This window comes from Rhodnius prolixus, unplaced genomic scaffold (genome assembly GCF_049639745.1).
Source record: "Rhodnius prolixus isolate KJV_2025 unplaced genomic scaffold, Rpr scaffold_3, whole genome shotgun sequence".
In the NCBI taxonomy this organism is placed as follows: Eukaryota; Metazoa; Arthropoda; class Insecta; order Hemiptera; family Reduviidae; genus Rhodnius; species Rhodnius prolixus.
This window is the reverse complement of record NW_027411603.1, coordinates 6,178,885-6,197,561: the sequence shown is the minus strand read 5'-3', so window position 1 is coordinate 6,197,561 and position 18,677 is coordinate 6,178,885. Positions and strand designations below refer to the sequence as shown.

The 18,677-nt window shown below is 30.7% G+C and overlaps 1 protein-coding gene and 1 long non-coding RNA gene across 13 annotated transcripts in view; one reads left to right on the top strand and one right to left on the bottom strand.

The window, feature by feature from the left end:
- The first annotated feature begins 473 nt into the window (after nucleotides 1-473).
- LOC141453754 (uncharacterized) lies at nucleotides 474-2,711 on the top strand. Of its 2 annotated transcripts, XR_012458167.1 has the most exons (3): nucleotides 474-850; nucleotides 1,335-1,444; nucleotides 2,486-2,711. It is a non-coding gene; the product is annotated as an uncharacterized lncRNA (long non-coding RNA). The 2 variants fall into 2 exon arrangements; XR_012458166.1 differs by having other exon boundaries at nucleotides 478-1,444.
- The window catches only part of LOC141453742 (RCC1 and BTB domain-containing protein 2-like), a 40,898-nt gene continuing 24,574 nt past the window's right edge, over nucleotides 2,354-18,677 (bottom strand). For 3 of the 11 annotated variants that reach the window (XR_012458157.1, XR_012458151.1, XR_012458152.1), the window contains one exon: nucleotides 12,263-12,461. The gene's annotated coding sequence lies outside the window, so the exon portion shown is untranslated. Of the gene's footprint in view, nucleotides 2,605-3,747; nucleotides 3,838-4,469; nucleotides 4,721-5,549; nucleotides 5,714-6,401; nucleotides 6,935-8,026; nucleotides 8,209-8,878; nucleotides 9,022-11,342; nucleotides 11,497-11,598; nucleotides 11,649-12,262; nucleotides 12,462-16,584; nucleotides 18,390-18,475; nucleotides 18,599-18,677 lie in introns of those variants that run through there. The other 8 variants (XR_012458158.1, XR_012458159.1, XR_012458153.1 and 5 more) reach the window with 6 other exon arrangements.

The following is an 18,677-nucleotide window of genomic DNA, read 5'->3' as shown; positions in this document are numbered from 1 at the left end:
CGTCAGCACTCGGTTTACTCTGGCAAGGCAGGGGCCCACGTCGTTTCTTGAGGCCTTCGGCACTTGCCACTCCCCGACTGGAAGGCCCAGAAGGAGCGATTAAAGCAAATCATGAAGTTAAATTAAGAAATCACAAGGTACATACATGGTTTTTAAACAGAATGACTGCCAAAGAAGACGACGGCTTATCGTCAGAATAGCTAAAAGTCATATTGAATGATTAAATCAATTTGATTTACGATTTAAAATAAATTAATTCGGTAATTAAAATTAAAGTTCAATTAAATTCTCAGATTTCATAATTTTTTAGATTTTAAAAAATAATCAATTAAATTTTATTTTTAATCAGTGTCCATCTCTTCTAGGTTTCATTAATTTCGTTTCAATATTTTTCAGAAATTTTTTGTATACCTGATTAATAACACAAACCATGTGATATCTTGTAACCTCGGTGTAACCTTCCCTCAGTCAGTAAGTGTAGTGTGAGTTAAGAAACATGGCTGAGTTAGGATTCACCATTAAGTACGTATTTAAACTCATTAATCTTTGCTGATAATGGATGAAAGTGCAAAACCTGTAACAGATTCAACAAACAGTGAACTTCGATGAACAAAATGAACGATACATTTTACATTCAAGTAATAATTAATGTTAATTGCTTGTTGATTCAAGTAAGCATGTTTTGAGAAATTATTCTAGAAATAATACTAGCTAAAACACAAAAATGAAAAGGGATTTTAGTGAAGTTACCTTGTTTTCATTTTTAAATTGGGTACATTTGTTTTGGTTGATTATTATTACAGGATATACATACACCTTTTCTACGGTTTCTATTCGTTTGGTCACAAAGGTAGCTATTTATATATATATTTTTTGTAAATAGGTTTGTTCTTCAGTATCTCATAAAGTTGAATTTAAACCACTTAACGTTCTAATATTATAACGAGCGAGAGAGAAAGATTCCATTATAAAAATTCACCTCGAAATTTCATTAGTTAATTTTATTATTGCATTTCCTACCATTTTTTAAATTTTGCTAGGCTATTTTAAGACATTTGGTGTTTGAATGTTTGGTCATGTCAAATTGAGTAAGAACATTAAAAAACATCGGTTTCTTTTTCTCGAAATTGAATAAATCTTTCTTTTTGCGTTTTCGTATATAAAAAAAATCAACTCGTTTCTATTTAATAATATTGGGCTAAAAATTAATAAAATTGAATGAAAATGTTTAAGTCATTCATCAATTGTTATAAATGTATTTCTCTAACTTCTTAATCCAGATAATAGTCAGTAAAAACTTTATTTCAAGTACGTTAAATATTGTTGATTTTCAGTAAAAACTGCAGGTACTAGAATACTGCCTGCAAAACAGTTCATCAATAGAAGCCCAAGTGGTAAAAGACGTAAAACATCTATCTAGCAAAGGAAGCATCTAATAATAAAGGTAGTTACTTATTATTTTTCTTTTCTTCTTGGTCTTAATGGTGATTCCAAACGAGCCATCATTCGGTATCGCTCTTTATGCAGTTGGTGGTTTGTCTGGTCTACCTTACACTTAACTATGCTGGTGACTCTCTAGACTCTACACTATTATCAATCTTACACTCACATTTAACCACGTTAGTAACTCTCTTTTTATATTTGTATAATTAATCTACTTTAAACACACACACAAAGGAATAAAATATATTTATTTTCTTAATAATATAAATTTTTGTGGGTTTTTGTGTTCTTCTACGCTTTTTTGTTTGTATGTATTTATTTTACAGCATGAATATAAAAAGCGGAAATTAAGAATATAAAAATTTAAATGTTTTCAAACTAACATTTTTTTTATTAATTAGTTTTCGATTACTTTTGGTATATAACACTTCTATTTAATTTAGTTGTTCTGGTATTATTTGTTCATTGCACGTTCATTAATTAATTAACCAGTTTGCTGTTGATAACAAAGAAATCTTTCATTGTTTTATCTGAAGATTAAGAACTACATAAATTATAAGTTTTATATACCAAAATTAGTCCAAATCAAATAAATGTTAGATTGAAAAACAATATATTCTTTGAAAGTATACATTATTATTTTTCGTTTTTTAAACTCTTGCTGTAAAGTAAATAAATACATCCACAAACAAAAAAGAGTATAAGAACACACTCAAAAATAAGTGTAAGTGTTGTGAGTCGCCAACATGGTTAAATGTGTGTGTAAGGAGGTCCTTCCTTGATATGGAAGTAAACTGTATTTCTGGAAATATATTTCATTTTCATATTGATGTAGAAGAAGGGTGTTTCTTGCAAAAATATATTTCATTATCATTGAATAAAAAGATTTAGGTTTAAAAAAAAAAGTCAATTCTTTAGTTTAATTAATCTTCTTTATTTATATACATAAATTGTTACAGATGTTTTTCTCTAGTTTCTTAATGCTAGGTAAAACTCACTGAACATTTTAATTATTTAAATTACAATAAATAATGATTTTCAGAATCAATACTGATGATACCCAGAGTGCTGGCTGCAAAAGTGTACATCAGTGGAAGCCCAAGTGAAGAAGACGTAAAAGATCCATGCAATGTGAATATACCAACAAATTTGGTTAGGGATCTATAAAAAAAAGTATGTAGCTATTATAAGTAATATGCATGTATTTATCAAAATTAAAAATTGCATGTTAAAAAAAATTGAATAAAAAAGTAAGCTAAAAGTAAAAATTATTTTATTTTTCCATTAAATCTATTAATTAATATGAAAAAGTAAAAATAAAACGAATATAATGAATAATATTTTATTAATATTCAAAATGATGAAGAAAATGCATTAAAAATAAAAAATATAACCTAAAAGGAAGGTTACAGAGTCTAGAGAGTGGTAGAAGTAAAAAAAGATAACCTAAGAGGAAGGTTAAAGATGGCTGGCAGAGTCGTGAGAGTGTGCAAGAGCTAATAGACAGCTGGAGCGATCTAGTGGCCACTGGATCAGGTGAGTTTATTGGCCGCCATCTTGCTCTGGGTGGGTATATAACTAAGTTCGTTGGAAGGGCGGGGCAGGGTGGGGAGAACCGTCGAAGCGACAACATCTCCCTACCTCATAGATTCTTTGAGGAAGGTTACACAGTCTAGAGAGTGGTAGAAGTAAAAAAGATAACCTAAGAGGAAGGTTAACCGTCGAAGACGACAACATCTCCCTACCTCATGATTCTTTGAGAGAGAGGTGATGAATGTTAGACTAGACTAGATAGATATGTTTGGAGCGACGAGCGATCTATCCCCCTGCATCACTCAAGTCGTACTGAGGAGAAGTTGCCTTGACAGCTGTATATATAGGCAAGGTTACAGCAGTGCTACCTGGTGGCAAATATGTGAACTAATATATAACTTCTCTGATAAGTGGCGCCCTCTGACGGATTTTTTTGGAACTAATTTGTTATTTTTGTTTTTCACCTAATTTTAACGATTTTTAGCACTTCTTTTTGTTATTTATTAATTAATATATGTATTTTTATATATCAAAGAGAGTAAAATACTAAAACTATGTATGTTAACAAAAAAATAGTATTAAATAAATAGATTTTTTTTAAAACCAAACGTTTTTCTTTATTCTCCTGCTAAGTAACAATACTTTCTGTCCATGAAAGTCAGAAAATCATACAGTAAATAAGATTCTGATACAAACATGCAAATTAGAAATATCTAAACAATATTGTTAGTTTTTAGTAATTGATTCATAACAAAAGTTGTTTGTACATACTCATTTAGACGATGTTTTCTCAACGTCTTTTTAGTTTTAATTTGATGAATAGGTTTGATGAACAGAAAGTACTCCTAGTATTGGCTGAATCTGAAAATTATCATTATTTAATGAAATAGTGTTTATAGGAGTTAATCTTGAATTACAAGTGTTCTATTCTACGCATTAAAACTCAACCGTTTTTAAAGATACATTTCTATCTTAAAGGAATGAAAGGAGCTTTTCTCATTAATTAAAAACTAAAATAACATTTTTCAATCATTTTTATGTAAATAGATTACAAAATATTTAGTTTTATTTGATGATTTAAGATACAGACTTGAAATGTAAATTTAAATAAATACTTATGAACTTTTTTTTTTTATTAAGATTTCCTAGAATACAATACGATATTTTTTTAATGGGAGAATGTTTAAAAAATATTTTTTTAAAAAAATACTTTAAATATTACTATTTTCCATTAAAATTACAATTTTTTAAAGGAAATTTATTGTTAAAAAAGAGCTTGCTTACAAACATGATTAATTTTGAAAAATATTTAATCAGGCTGAAGAATGCTTTTATTTTATTGAAAATGCAACAGCATTCGCCAATATTTCAATCAATTTTTGTAAAAATTAAAACAATATTGATTTAGATAAAAAAGGAAAGATTATTTATCAAAAACATAGTTTTAGATTATGTGTAATACTTGGAACGTATGAAATAATAGATAGGATTACCTGGATAACAAAAGTACTCAGGCAGAGAGAGTGGTAAGTAGAATTCCATTACTTTTTATACTCCAGAATACTCGATAAGAAATTCCTAATATTATTGGCGTGCAGCTGGATGTAAAGGAGGGCTTTTAGATGTAATCCTTTCAAGATGAAAGCTGAGCATTACTAGGCTGCAACTCGTAGCGTTGGAAAGCACTGGATACAGATAGAAGGCTCATGACTGCAATTTCTAATACTGTGTTCACTTCAGCAGCCTATTAAACAGCAAAAAATATCAAACTTATAGTTTACAGTGTTAATTCAATATACTTTCATCCCAATATACAGGAAACATCTTAAATAAATGCATACATTAATACGTAGTTAATTTTGGTTAAAGAATATTCATTTAAACACGAGCATTATCATAATGTATTGTTCCCTTTTTTCTAATGTCTGTATAGATTGGCAATAACAAGCTAAAATTTAAAAAGTACATTCTCATGCTATCTAGCGACGATTGCTAGAACTACTAGGAACTAACCTTTCAGTAATAGTTTCAGAACTCGCCGCTAGATGGTAGACAATGCTACTTTAAATATTTAATTTGAGAAAAAAAGATCTATTTTATTTGAATATTTTGTAGTTCGCTATCTTCTTATACTTGGATATTTGTCTTAGACTTAAATTTAGCCATATTTTTTCCTTCAATTTATACAACAGTATATATAATAAAATAAAATTGACACTTCCTAAAACCTTTACATGTCTCATAAAAGTTTGATAATTTAGAGATTTTCTTTCCACAATTGGAATGGAATATTCTTTCGCAAATTACGTAAATTAAGTCGAACAAATGTGTTATATGCAGAAAACATGAAATTAATTGGAAACTGAAGAATATTGAAGTAGCAGAACTTTAGGCAAAAGAAAATGTTTTTCGCTAGGAATAATAACTTGACTCAAATGAAATACTAACGAATCAGAAGAAAATTTAGAGTATGTTGTTAATTTTAAGTAATAATTTAAAAAGACAGAAGAAGGCATAATTGCTCTTCTTGAGCAATAAAGTAACCAAATACCATGCATGAGTAGCGTACTTACATATCAGAAGTTTTGAAAAGGTAAAGCCCTTCAGAAGTAGAGACTGGTGACTGTCTATTTTGGATCAGGATGGCTTGTAGAACTGAATGAAGATAGCTGGAGATCACTGCTTACAGTCGTAACATGTCAGTGACATCGCTATAGATTTATAAGCGAGCTCTCTACTACAAAGAAATAATAATCAAGATGGTTAAAACAAAAATCTACACTGTTTCAACTCTTTTAGTAAAAATGATCTAAACTTACCATTTATGAGGCTAAATCTAAGTTAAAACTAAATTGGTCAGCGAATGTTTATTATCATTGTTACTGACAGAAGTAAATTTTTTAACAGCCAAGCATCTTTGTTTAGGATTGTGAATGATAAGCTTATCATATTGTTTTTCCTATGCACAAATGAAAACATCTATCTTCTATAAAATTATAATAGAAACTAGATTGGCAGGATTAAATTCGTTGTTTAACTAATCGACTAATTTGAATTATTTTTCGTAAGAATCTTAATGTGCAAGTCTGTTTGTATTTACATTTCAAAAGTGAAATGTAAGCAAGTAGAAAATGTCAACTACCTTTTGACAAAGAGACTTGACTCACGTAGAATTACAAAAATTGATGGCATTAAGATAAAAGCAAATGTGAAACTCCCACAAAAAAATCAAAGAAATTCTCACAAGGGGTAGACGAAAATTATTCCGGACTCAAAAAATTATAAAAATGTATTTATTTATAAATTATCTACTAATTACCCTAATTACATCCTCAAACTTACTAAACTATTAACCTAACTATTTCTACTCAATAATAACATACAAATAAAAGTATATGAAAAAAAAATTTATTGGAGTTACTTACCAAAAAGTAGTTTTCATTGCAGACTGCAGTAACTGGCTCATTTTCTAAAGGAGTTATTTGCTCAATCAATCAGAAAGTAACAACATTGTCACTGCAAAATGATTTCCAGCGGTTATTCTGCAAAAGAAGAAAACCAACATTTTGAAATTTGCAAAATATAAAAAACTAAATTTCAGAGCAATGTGATTACAAGTAATTCAATTCCAGATGCGTACACAATCCTATAATAAAAACAATGATATCCATTTTTAAAAAAAATCCGAAAGAAATGTTAGGCCTTGGTTTTAAAGTTTCAAGTTTTATCCTTTTAAAGATAACAGATAATATTATCTCATTCTGAAGTCAACAAGAACTCATTCATTTTTTTTAATTATAATTAATATTAAATAGTTTTTTTAAACTCCACTTGTAGACTTACTTTATTTTACAGTTAAAAGGCTTAAATGAATCAATAAGTTATGGTGTGGAGTTTGATGTAAAAATCTTTCTTTAAATGAGGAAATTTTGGAAATATATACAATACTGTACATTTCTGTTATGTTCTTTAACATAAAGAGTAATACTTACATTTAATAAATAGTTGCATAGAAGAATCTTGATTAAAAAACACAAGTTATACCTAATACAAATATTTGTATTATAAATATTACTAAATATAATTTTGCTGTCGATAAGACAATAAAGTACATTCTCATGCTATCTAGCGTCGATTGCTAGAACTACCAGAAATTAACCTTTCAGCAATAGTTCTAGCACTCGCCGCTAGATAGTAGACGCTGCCACTTTTGTGCTCAGATTTAAAAGAAAAATATATTTCTTATAATTTGAAATAGAAAGATTTCTTTTAGTTAATCGTATATTTTGCAGTTAATGTTCGCTATCTTCTTATATTGGATATTTGTCTTAGACTCAGCCGTATTTTTCCTTCAAATTATACAACTATTGTAATAATAAAATAAAATTTACACTTACTAGATTTAGACTACCTTAACATATCCCTTGAAAGTTTGACAATTTAGAGATTTTCTTTTTACAATTGGAATGGAATATTCTATATTAAATGAGAAATAACTGAAAATAAAAGTAATAAAACTTATGATTTTTCTTTCCAATAGACGATCCTACATCCTTAAAGTAAATAAGCTGCAATCTGTGAATACAATGTTGCTCTGCAAACAAGAATATCTACTCTATCTTCAAGTTCACTGTAGTAAAACAGTATTATTGTAAATTTCAAGCCATCTAGTGGCAACTGAATGCAGTACTATTTTTCTAGTTTTTATTTTTCTACCTTCTATTCGCCGCTAGATAGCACAGATTTGTTTTTTTACTAAATGTTTTGATTGAACTTATCGTTTATTATTTTCTTTTAGTTACTAAGTGTCTAAGTCTTAAATTTCAGCACTAATTTTTCTTTAATTTGATCATAATTGAAATAATATAATAAAAAATTTGATTGTCGTGAGGCGCTGAATGTTTGTAACCAATCTCAGCAAATTATTTAAATGATTGACAGAGAAAACTTGCATTGCAGTACGAATTGAAAAATATTTTTATCATCTTTATTATTCTTTCTCAAATTATAAGCAACAGTAATCAAGAAAATAAACAAAAATATGACTTACTTTAAAATGTAGATTTAGATGAGCATTGCACCCATCAAAGCTATGTCTTCAGATCTATAATATTAGAGCTATCCGTAATACTTTGTTCTCATCAGAATAAGTTACGTGCAGAAATACCAAGGCACCATGCTAAGAGGATCCAGAATTTTAAAGTAACAGAATTTATTCAAACCATTCTATTTCTGCAACAAAATTTTTTTGCCAAGCAGTTCATAAAAATCTCTTAATTAGTTTATAGACAAGCACAAAACCATCAGTTTTTCAACAATACTAAACAAGAAAGCTTTGAAAAAAACAAAAAGGATAAAAAAAAGTGCCACAAGAATGTTGCAACCGACCAGAGTTCAGATCGAACCGCATATGATTTGAAAAAAAGAACATATTTTTATTCTAGCCCAAGTACATCGATTTCGTAATCAAATTGTTAAGAACATCGATAAAAAAAAAAAGGCCTTGATATAATATATAGTGAAAAACAATAAAAATAATACATTTAGTCGCCCAGATAAGATTGATAAAGGTGCAAGTTTGCATGATCGTTGGTGAAATAACATGAGTTCAAGAAACAAAATGAATGCTAAGGTGGAAAAGAAATAAAACAAATATGATACCTTAATCATTATGCACCCACCTGAATGGCACACCTCTTAATTTATAAAGCCCTCAGACACCAAAAATGAGATCAATTTAAATGAAAAGGTTTCTTGTTCTCACGATTGTGTTGAATGGTGGTGAACGAAGCCATTCACTCAAAAGAAACCATTTCCAGGATTAAATCAACTACCAGCTGGCATAATTACTGAATGAATGAGACACAATTATCTAGTTAGTACTTTAATATTAGGAACTAACATTTTATGTTGTAGTGGGGCAGGTTAACTGCGCAGGCAGCGTATGGAGTGTCAAATAGTGGTGTCTTGAGATCCCACTGAGAAGGTGATAATTGCAAGCCACCAGCTGACGTCAATCCATTGATCGTAACGAGCTCTGGCTGCCTAAACAACAACATATTTCATACTATTTTTATAAAAATAATATTTACATCAATCGTAATGAAAACATCAATGGTATTTATAGAAATAAATACGGTTACGAGCTGCGTGTGTGCAGTATACGAGAAGCGTGGAGGTTACACGCTGTTGTGGTTATATCAGCTGGCTGTTATGTTACTGCCTTCTTGATTGGAGTTTTGATTATGTGATTTATATATTTGATTTCGTGTAATTTGAGTCTGTTTTCTGTAGGTAATTGTTGGTAGAGAGGATCTCATATCTTTCTATAATGAGAACTTCTAAATATTTGTACCATCAAAATGTCATTAATTTGATAAAATTCACGATATTAGCTTTTTACCTCCAATTGATCTGGTTTGAGGCATTGATTTTTTTTAAAAAAAGAAAAGATTTTCAAAAAAGGTTTGAGTATAAAGCAGTACAATCGAATTTCATACCTCGAATCAATGTCACCATAGGAACTAACAACGAACCTTACAACAAAATCAGCTCACCAAAAGTGCCAATTTACCGAATCGATCTGCCAATTAGTTGCAATTTTCTTCAAACCCTTACTGGCACTGATACAGAGCTATAACTTTTATTTATAGCATTTTCCTCTTATGGAAGTTTTGGTGAAGAAGTGGAGGTGAAGCGTCCCTTTAAGGCAGGCAGTTAGTTGCAACTTATGTACGTTTGATTCAAAAAGACCTTTCCTGAACGTAATTATATGCAATGTGTATGGTTGTTCCAAAACAACACTATATCGATTCTTCTGTTGCAATAACTACTATAAAATTCACGATACTTATCGATAAATTATGGTATTTTTAAGAGCGAGTATTATAGTAATTATTTATTTTTAGCGCGAGCGGTCATGAGTTATACGTTAAGTGTTGTCCTTTAATAATAACTTCAACAAAACGAGTATTTATTCAACAGTTTATTTTACTCTGCTCTAATATTAAAGTAAAGTAGTGCCTATTTTTTCAAGCGGGTTTTACGTCCAACGACCAAATTAGTTGTGGGCGGAGGCGATTACCAAACGTGCTTTACTATAAATTCCTCATATTTTAACCATTAAATAAAATGTAAGGTCTAGACCACGAATCGAACCCAGTACCACACAATACATATTAGCTTTGAGGGATTCGACTGTAACCGCTCGTCTACCGTGGCGCCTCTAACGCCTAAATATACAGGTTACCCACAGAAGTGTGGGTCCTGTATGCATGGTAGTATTCCTGTTCATCACATAAATGTCTGTGACAGAATGATAAGTCGCTTACACTAAACCACTATAATTACTGTGCCACATGTGAAACTATACCTCCTTAAATTCATTACCCATTATTAGTAGTTGCCATTAGTTTCTGGAATTCATTGTAACCCACGAAGGAAGTATTACAATGGTTTCATATTTTTGAAGAAGTTGTCCCGAAAGTAATTATCATTAAAGAGTTTTTATCTCCTCGCACTATATACGGAAATATTGCGATGTGATCAAATATATATTTTTTATACATAGTTAATGGGAAGTTTGACATTGATTGCAAATGTATCACCAAATATGGAAGATACAACAACTTGCAAGAAGCTTTCTAAACGAACATCGCTTTATCTAGATCGGCGAAAGCTTTTAATTATTTTCATTGAGGAAAATAATTATTAGCAAACATATGTGCTCCCGAACAGAGTCATTATTTGCTGTGCGATTAATCTGGGGAATTTTTCTGAATCGACGTAATTTTGATAACAATTTTGAATGGCAACATTTTGAAATTTCTCTTTAGGTTATTTTAAATATCTATTACTACCATTTGGAAATCCTCTGGAACTGTTTCCACCTCTACACTAAATGGTGAAGAAAATATTTTGAAACCAAGAACTATTTTTTCGATATGAATATTTGAAATCGCGATTCAAATTTCTTTGGTTTGTATTTTGGTCAAAATCTCCCAACATAAACCTGGAGATATTTATGTTAATAAGTTACAAATTACTACAATTTTACTAATAATTCTTTTTATTTTTTATGGAAATCTTAATGGGCCGCACAAGAAAGTGTGGTGGGCCGCGGGTTGCTCATCCCTGACAAAAGCAGTCGCCAATATTTCAATCAATTTTTATAAAAATTAAAAAAATTGACTTGATAAAAACGGAAAGATTATTTATCCGAAAAAAGAAGGTTTTAGTTAAGATTGTTATATTTAGAATGGATGAAATAATAGATAGGATTACCTGGATAACAAAAGCACACATGCAGAGGGGTAAATAGATTTCCATTACTTTTTATACTCCAGAATACACTTGATGTGAAATACCTAATATTATTGGCGTGCAACTGGATGTAAAGAAGTAATCCTTTCCAGATGAAAGCTGAGCATTACTAGGCTGCAACTCGTAGTGTTGGAAAGCACTGGATACAGATAGAAGGCTCATGACTGCAGTTTCTAATACTTTGCTTACTTCAGCAGCCTATTAAACAACAAAATATATCACACTTATTGTACTTACTTTACAGTACTCTTACGTATACTTCTAAATATACAGTAACTTATTCAAAAATAAATATGCAACCTTATAGATTCTGCATGTTTATAAGCAGCACTAACGAAGTTTGATGTTTTCTGCAATAAGACAAGATAGTTTGGTATTAGTAATTTATAAAGCATTACCGGAAGAATGACTCCTTTGCCACATATATTCAGCTAAGTAGGAGTCAAACTGGCCAGTGGCGGTCCTTCTTGGAAGGTGCCTTTTTATTGAACTCCATGTGCCCTCTATTACATTTGTGTGCACACCAGTTTCTGGATCTTTAAAGTTTAGGGAATGGATCACTTTCAAATGTTGAAATCCTTCGTCTTCCAAATAGTCATATGACTTCCAACAGTCTGAGTAAACTGTAGAACCTAGCAGTTTGAAAGTCAAAAGAACAAAAAACTCATCATCAAAAGAACATCCACAATAGCAATTTTGCTCCTTTCGAATATACCGTGGGCTATTGTGCAGATTTACCATTTGGTTAATGATTTGTGACCAAAACAATAGAAAAGGTGTAAATCCAGTAATAAACATCTACCAAAGCAAATATTAACTATTAAAAAACATTAATTACACTATAACCCTTCTTTCCTCTGGAGGAGGTATAGTTTGTAATAAAAGAGATTATTATTTTTAAATAATATATCAAAACTCCCTATTTTTGAAATATTATAAAGCATTAATATTCATTCATAACAACCTGAATTTAAAGTGTAATATCACTTTGTCCATCGTAACAAACTGTTTGTCGTATCCCTCACAGGTTTTGGGGTTCCATCCATAATTAGTTTAGTTGGTTTACTCTTCCTACCTTACACCTAGTTTTCAACTCACACTGCACTTGCTGAATGAGGGAGGTTACATTCGTGGTTACAGCACATCACATGTAGTGTGATGAACTGCAAAATATTTTTTGAAAAATAGTGAAATAAAATTAATGAAACCTAATGTGTACTCAAATCTTGTGTATTTTTGTTGCATTAGTATTTTTATACTAATTTTATTATATTCTAAATAAGGGGGCATGCTTTCTGTAAGAAGAAAACACTGAATAGTGTTTAAATATATATATGGAAATATTATATGTTTTTAAAACCTTTTTTTGGAATTCACAACTGCAACGATTGTTGCAACAAGCAAATGTGGTACTTGATAAACAAAATTAAAAAAATACGTTAAATTCAGGAGTGGAGAAGGCACCCAGTGGTGTCACTCCAGTAACGTGCTCTTGCTATACTGCTCTCACGATGAAAGAAGATCACGAGGCCATCTTCTCTTCAATCTCCTTAGAGGATTACCTGGTAATGTGGAGGAAGAAAGGTGTTCTACGAGAGGGTTAGGATGAGCTGCTGTAGAGGAATGAAATTTGAGAAAACGAGTGTAAGCAAGATCTGTAATGAAAGGGATTTTGAGGTCATTACGGATAGTGAAGTTAGACTCATAGAACGGAGCGTTAAGAAGTTTTCGAAGTATTTTTTACTGTAATGTATGGAAGCGTAGAGAGTTGGAACGCTTAGTCGATCCCCATACTTCTACGCCGTATGACCAAATAGGTCGCAGTAACTGTATAGGAAATATTGAAAAATTAAAAGAAATTATAGCAAGAATTGCAAGGTTGTCTTGCTGTCCTCGCTTTGCCCTCTTTCTTTTCAATTTCGTGACATCTTCTAGAGTTTGTCGCAGTATCTGAAGACGAGTTGTTATTTACATACCACAAGTTGTACACGATGTGATAGTTACTCTAAACAAAATAACTACTTATCGATTGGTGATGTAATAAAAGATTGTGTGTGAGAAATATAATAAAAACGTTAGATTAATCGATTGCAAGAAACCTGAAAAAAAAAAAAAAGGTTTGGGAAGCGGAAATTTAAGCGAAAAAATAAAGTATTGCTTTAGATTATAGTTATTCCGCAATAAAAAACTAACACAACTTTCTGGTTGAAGTATATGTTTTCATGAAGTTTTAGCGAAACATACATTTGGCTTAAATCTACGGTTTGAAACTTTCCCTCATGTAAATTTTAGTGAGATGTGAAAAAGTAGCAATGTATGGTTTTCTTGAAATCAACGATATGTTTTTTACCAATTTGAACTTTAGTCAAATTAAATTACAGTAATCGAAGTAAGAGAAAATTGTCTGAATGTGCGTACCAGATTTTTACTAAAATAATGTTTAGAATACAATGATTGTATTATTACCTTGTTTTTTGTAAGCTTTTACAGCATTTCTTGTATCAATTACCATTTTGGCTATTCCTTCAGGATTTACACCGTTCTCACATAATCTAATACAATAAGTAAGACTTACTGCATCTAGTCCTGTGTTTAGTAATAATAATAATATCTTTATTAAGCCAAATTAAAAAGAAATAAACAAAACAATCACTGACAACATAAAGATAGTACTCTTGGTTTTATAAACCACCAGAGGGAGCTGGCATTAATAAAAAAATAAATAAAACTATAACAACATTCTGCATATAAATTATAAGATAGTACTTCTGACTTGGATACATTTTGATACTTAACAAACAAAATTAAAAATAAATACATTTTATAAACAAAACCAATGAAATACTAATGAAAGGGAACGTACAGGGATTGTTACATTAAAGATTAATAATTATATTCCTGTACTAGGAAATACCTGTACTGCCAGGCCGTTTTGCAATAATTAATCAAAGCTTTGTAATCAGCACCATTTAAATAGTTTATTAATTCTTCCCGTGTAAGTACAGCCTTTTTCAACCACTTCACGCGAAACTCTTTTAGGTTTGGACAGATTGCAATGAAGTGGTAGGTTGCTAAGAGAACAGAGGGATGAAGTGCTTGTTCCACAGCGTTTGTAGTTCAAACTAATCAATTCCCCTCTCGCTTTTATTATCCAGCAAAGATCATTTATGGAGGGCCACTCAAATCGTATTTTAAATCTTTATAAATTACTGAGGTTTTAGACGACATAGCTGCATTTACGCAATCTTCCAGAAATTTAAAACTTATTTGTTTTCTTAATTTAACAAAGCTATTATTAAGGGCTTCTGGATTTACAGTACCCACATCAAATCGAATTCCGTGCGAATGAAACAATTCATTTTGAATCTTGAACCAATACAAATTTTTTCTGATAGCAAACTGGGCAAGAATTTTTGGATATCTGAAGTCGGGCATTTCCAGTACTTTTAAAATATATTTATGATGTAAATTAAGGGTGAAAGTAAAAAATGGGCAAAGCTTTGTCTCGAGATATAATAAATAATTTGGAGTATTTACTGGCAATTTAAATACTTTCTTAATAAAGAATACTAATAATTTTTCCATATCATTAAATTTTAGGCCCCCCCAAACTTGAGCTGCATAGCAGATACATGCTCTAGATATAGAATTAAATATTTTTAATTTACTTTCGAAGCCAATATCTTTGTTTAAAATAAAACTTTTCCAAACGGAATTTAGACAAGACTTTGAACTTTTTAATTTATTTTTAAAATGATTATTCAGACAAAGGGTTAGCGTGATATTTATTCCAAGATATTTATAATTATTTACAATTTCAATTTGTTCAGCTCCATACCACCACTTGTTATTTGAAGGGATTTTGCCGCCTTTTCTAAAAATGATTTTTGATTTTGCAAGGTTAACAACCAAATTCCAAGTACTACAATAACTGTGCAATGAATTTATCATTTTTTGTAGTGAAATGGGCGACGATGCAAGCAAGACAATGTCATCGGCGTACGCTAAAAGTTTAACATTTGATGCACCAATATTCACTCCGCCATCTAAATACTCCTCCAGATCATTAATAAATACCGAAAAAAAGAGAGGACTCAAAAGTACACCCTGTTCAACTCCCATCGCGTTTCCAAATGAGTCTGACAAACCTTTCCTACACCATACCCTGCCATAAGTATCATTATGAAGGCCAAAAATAAGTTTAATTATTTTATAAGAGAGCCCAGTATTGTATAATTTATAAATTAGTCCATGTCGATCAATTCGATCGAATGCCGCATTGAAGTCGACAAAAAAAGGCGTACACTTTTTGCCTTTTGACGCTTAATTTGATTTTTACCAGAGAAATTAATGTAAACACATTGTCTATTGTTGAGTAATTACGGCGGAAACCCGCCTGAAATTCTTTTAAAATATCATTTTCTGTGAACCACTGCTTTAATCTTTGCAAAACTAACCCGGAAAATATTTTCCCGACGGTGTTCTCAAAAGAGATCCCCCGGTAATTTTCTACACAATTAGTGTTGCCCTTCTTATGTAAAGGGAATATTATTGTTTCATTAAAACGCTTTGGAATATTACCATTTTCTAAAATGTTGTTATAAGTAATACATTTAAAAAGTTTTCTGGGGCATATTTATAGAATTCGTACGGGATTCGATCTGTACCTGGTGCTTGATCACAATTAACTGTATCCAAAACTTGTTTTAATTCTGGAAAAAAATGGAGCGCCCAAAAACTTATTAGTTATAAAAGGTGGGCAGAAATTAATGCGATTTGCAAGCAAGGGTGGATTATACATATCACTGAAGTACATTAGCCATTGATTATCCGGTCCTGTGACGTAAGATTTAGTTTTAAAAGATCGAACTATTTCCCAAAATTCTTTGATATCTTTTATTTCAGAAAACTTTCCAATTATATTTCTATAGTACTCTATACGTTTCCTTTTACAAAATACAATAATTATTTCTATCATTAATATTATTTGTCTTTCTGTACAATCTAAGTGAACTAAAAGAAATTTTACGAGCTTGAAAACATTCTTTATCAAACCAGGGCTGTTCTTACATTCTATTGTATTTTATGTTATTATTGTTTATGTGCAAAAGGTTATTATGTGAAGAGATAAATATTAGATGATAAATAGACTCTAAATTCGTGGTATTATATTCATAAATAAATTGTTCGGTACTTATTTCAAGTTTAAATTGGTAATCTGATTTATTTTGAATTTTCCAATTTAGTTTCGGAATTAGATTTAACGACTGGTCGTACTTGAATTGCCTTTTAAATTTGCAAGTAACTATGATGGGCATGTGGTCAGAGTAAATTTGAGAATCAATTTTAAAATCCAAGACAACAGGCAAACATTCTCTAGACACACAGCATAAATCAATTGTAGACGAACCAGTAGGGCCTAAAAATGAAAATTCACCAAATATATCTCCTCGTGATCTACCGTTCAATACAATAAAGTCGTAGTTATCAAATAACTCAATTAGACTTAGCCCGTTTTTATTTACTACATTGTCTTTACTATTTCTGACTACGTTAATAAATTCAACATTCTCTATTTGCTTACTAGATAATTTATTTTGTAAATCTCCTATTCTTCCATTGAAATCGCCCAATAAGATGAAATTTTCATCTTGATATTCAGTTATTAAATTACTTAACAAAATAAAATCAGCTTCCCATCTGTTACAATTTAAGTACACAGGCAGAACATATACAGACATATTATCACAGCTACATAAATTAATTGTAAAAAAACCATTAATATTTACATATTTCACTGAATTAATATTATAATTAGATTTGTTAATGCCGAACAAAAAACCCCCACTGGCTCTGCTATAATTTGATGCGCGAACTGCGGGTATGAACTTGAGCTCATAATCATCAAACAGAGAAACAAAAAAAGAAAACTCCTCCTCAACTAAAAAAGTTTCAAATAAGAGAAAAATTTCATACCTTTTTATGTAATTAAAAAAACCAGAATTAAATTTTTTACTTTTCATACCACAAACATTGTAAGCCAAAATCGTTACCAGAGATCCGTCCAGTCTGTTTTTAAATTCTATTTCTTCTCCTCCTTGTTCTTTTCCCCTTGACTCAGTGGAAACTGAGGTCGGCCTCGTAAAAAAGGTAGAATCGAGCTGGAGTCTCGAGTTTTTCTTCAAATTCTTCTATTTCCTTTTCTTGCTGCTTTGTGTGGATGCAGTTGAGATGCCCGAGGCATCAGTATCCGGTTCGTCATATTCTGCCCAGCTCGGCAGTTTCCTTTTGCCCCATAAGGCCCAACTGAAGGGAAATTAAATCATTTTCACTTTTTACAGACTTCACACACGAAGTATCAGATACTCGAACCTTGATACACCCATTTTGAAACCAAACATACTTTAATATAAGTTGTTTTTGAAGCTCTTTAACTTTCCTAAATAATTTGTAATGATAAGGAGACATATTTTCGTTTATAAAGATAGGTTTACCAGGTGAAGTAGCACTAAATAATTCGGTAGTTAGTTTAGCTCTATTTATTTTCTTACTTTTGAAGAATTCGTTTTTATCTTTAGTACTCACAAATTTCAAAATAATTGAAGGGCAGACAGTTTCCTCTCTATAGTAATTGGCCGTCAATTTTTTAAAGAATTGACGATAACAGGAAAAATACGCTCCTCCCTTACTTCAAAGCCAATAGCTAGGCCTATTTTTTGTACAATATTATACACATTTTCTTGCTCAGTGTAAGGGACATTATTTATACTAACAGAGCTATTATGTTGTGTAGACTGAGCTACCTCATTTATTTGTAGCTTAACTTCTGCAAGTTCTTTCTGCAGTTTCATGTTAGCTTCTTTAAGCTGACGATTGTCGTCGTTACATTTTTTTATTCTCTCATCAATCGCAGAAATGGCTGTGACAATATCGTTTTTACAAGCGTTTACAGATGAGTAGTCATCATTCAGTTTAGTCAACTGTGTTTAGTAGTTTAGAAATTTCCAGTAAAATTTTAAACATTTTACGCTCATTTTGAGCTTTTTCTAGTTCTTCTAGATCGCCTAGCATGTTGCACAAAAACAGCTCAACTGAAATAACCGATTAAAAATTCTTGAAAAATTATAAAAACATTTGCATTACTTCAACTAGCAATATCCCATGTATATGACCATACCCTTTATTTATATCGAAATACTACAATACTTTCTCTTGAGAATACTTTTTTGAATTATAATTATATTTTACTACTTGTCTAGTTAAGTTGTTTAGTTTAAGTTCCCTAAATGGAACACCGGAGATCGCTGGTATTGTTGGGTTAAGGTTATTGCAGCCATGTTTTATAACATAACAGATGTTACATTTGTCACAATCAAAAT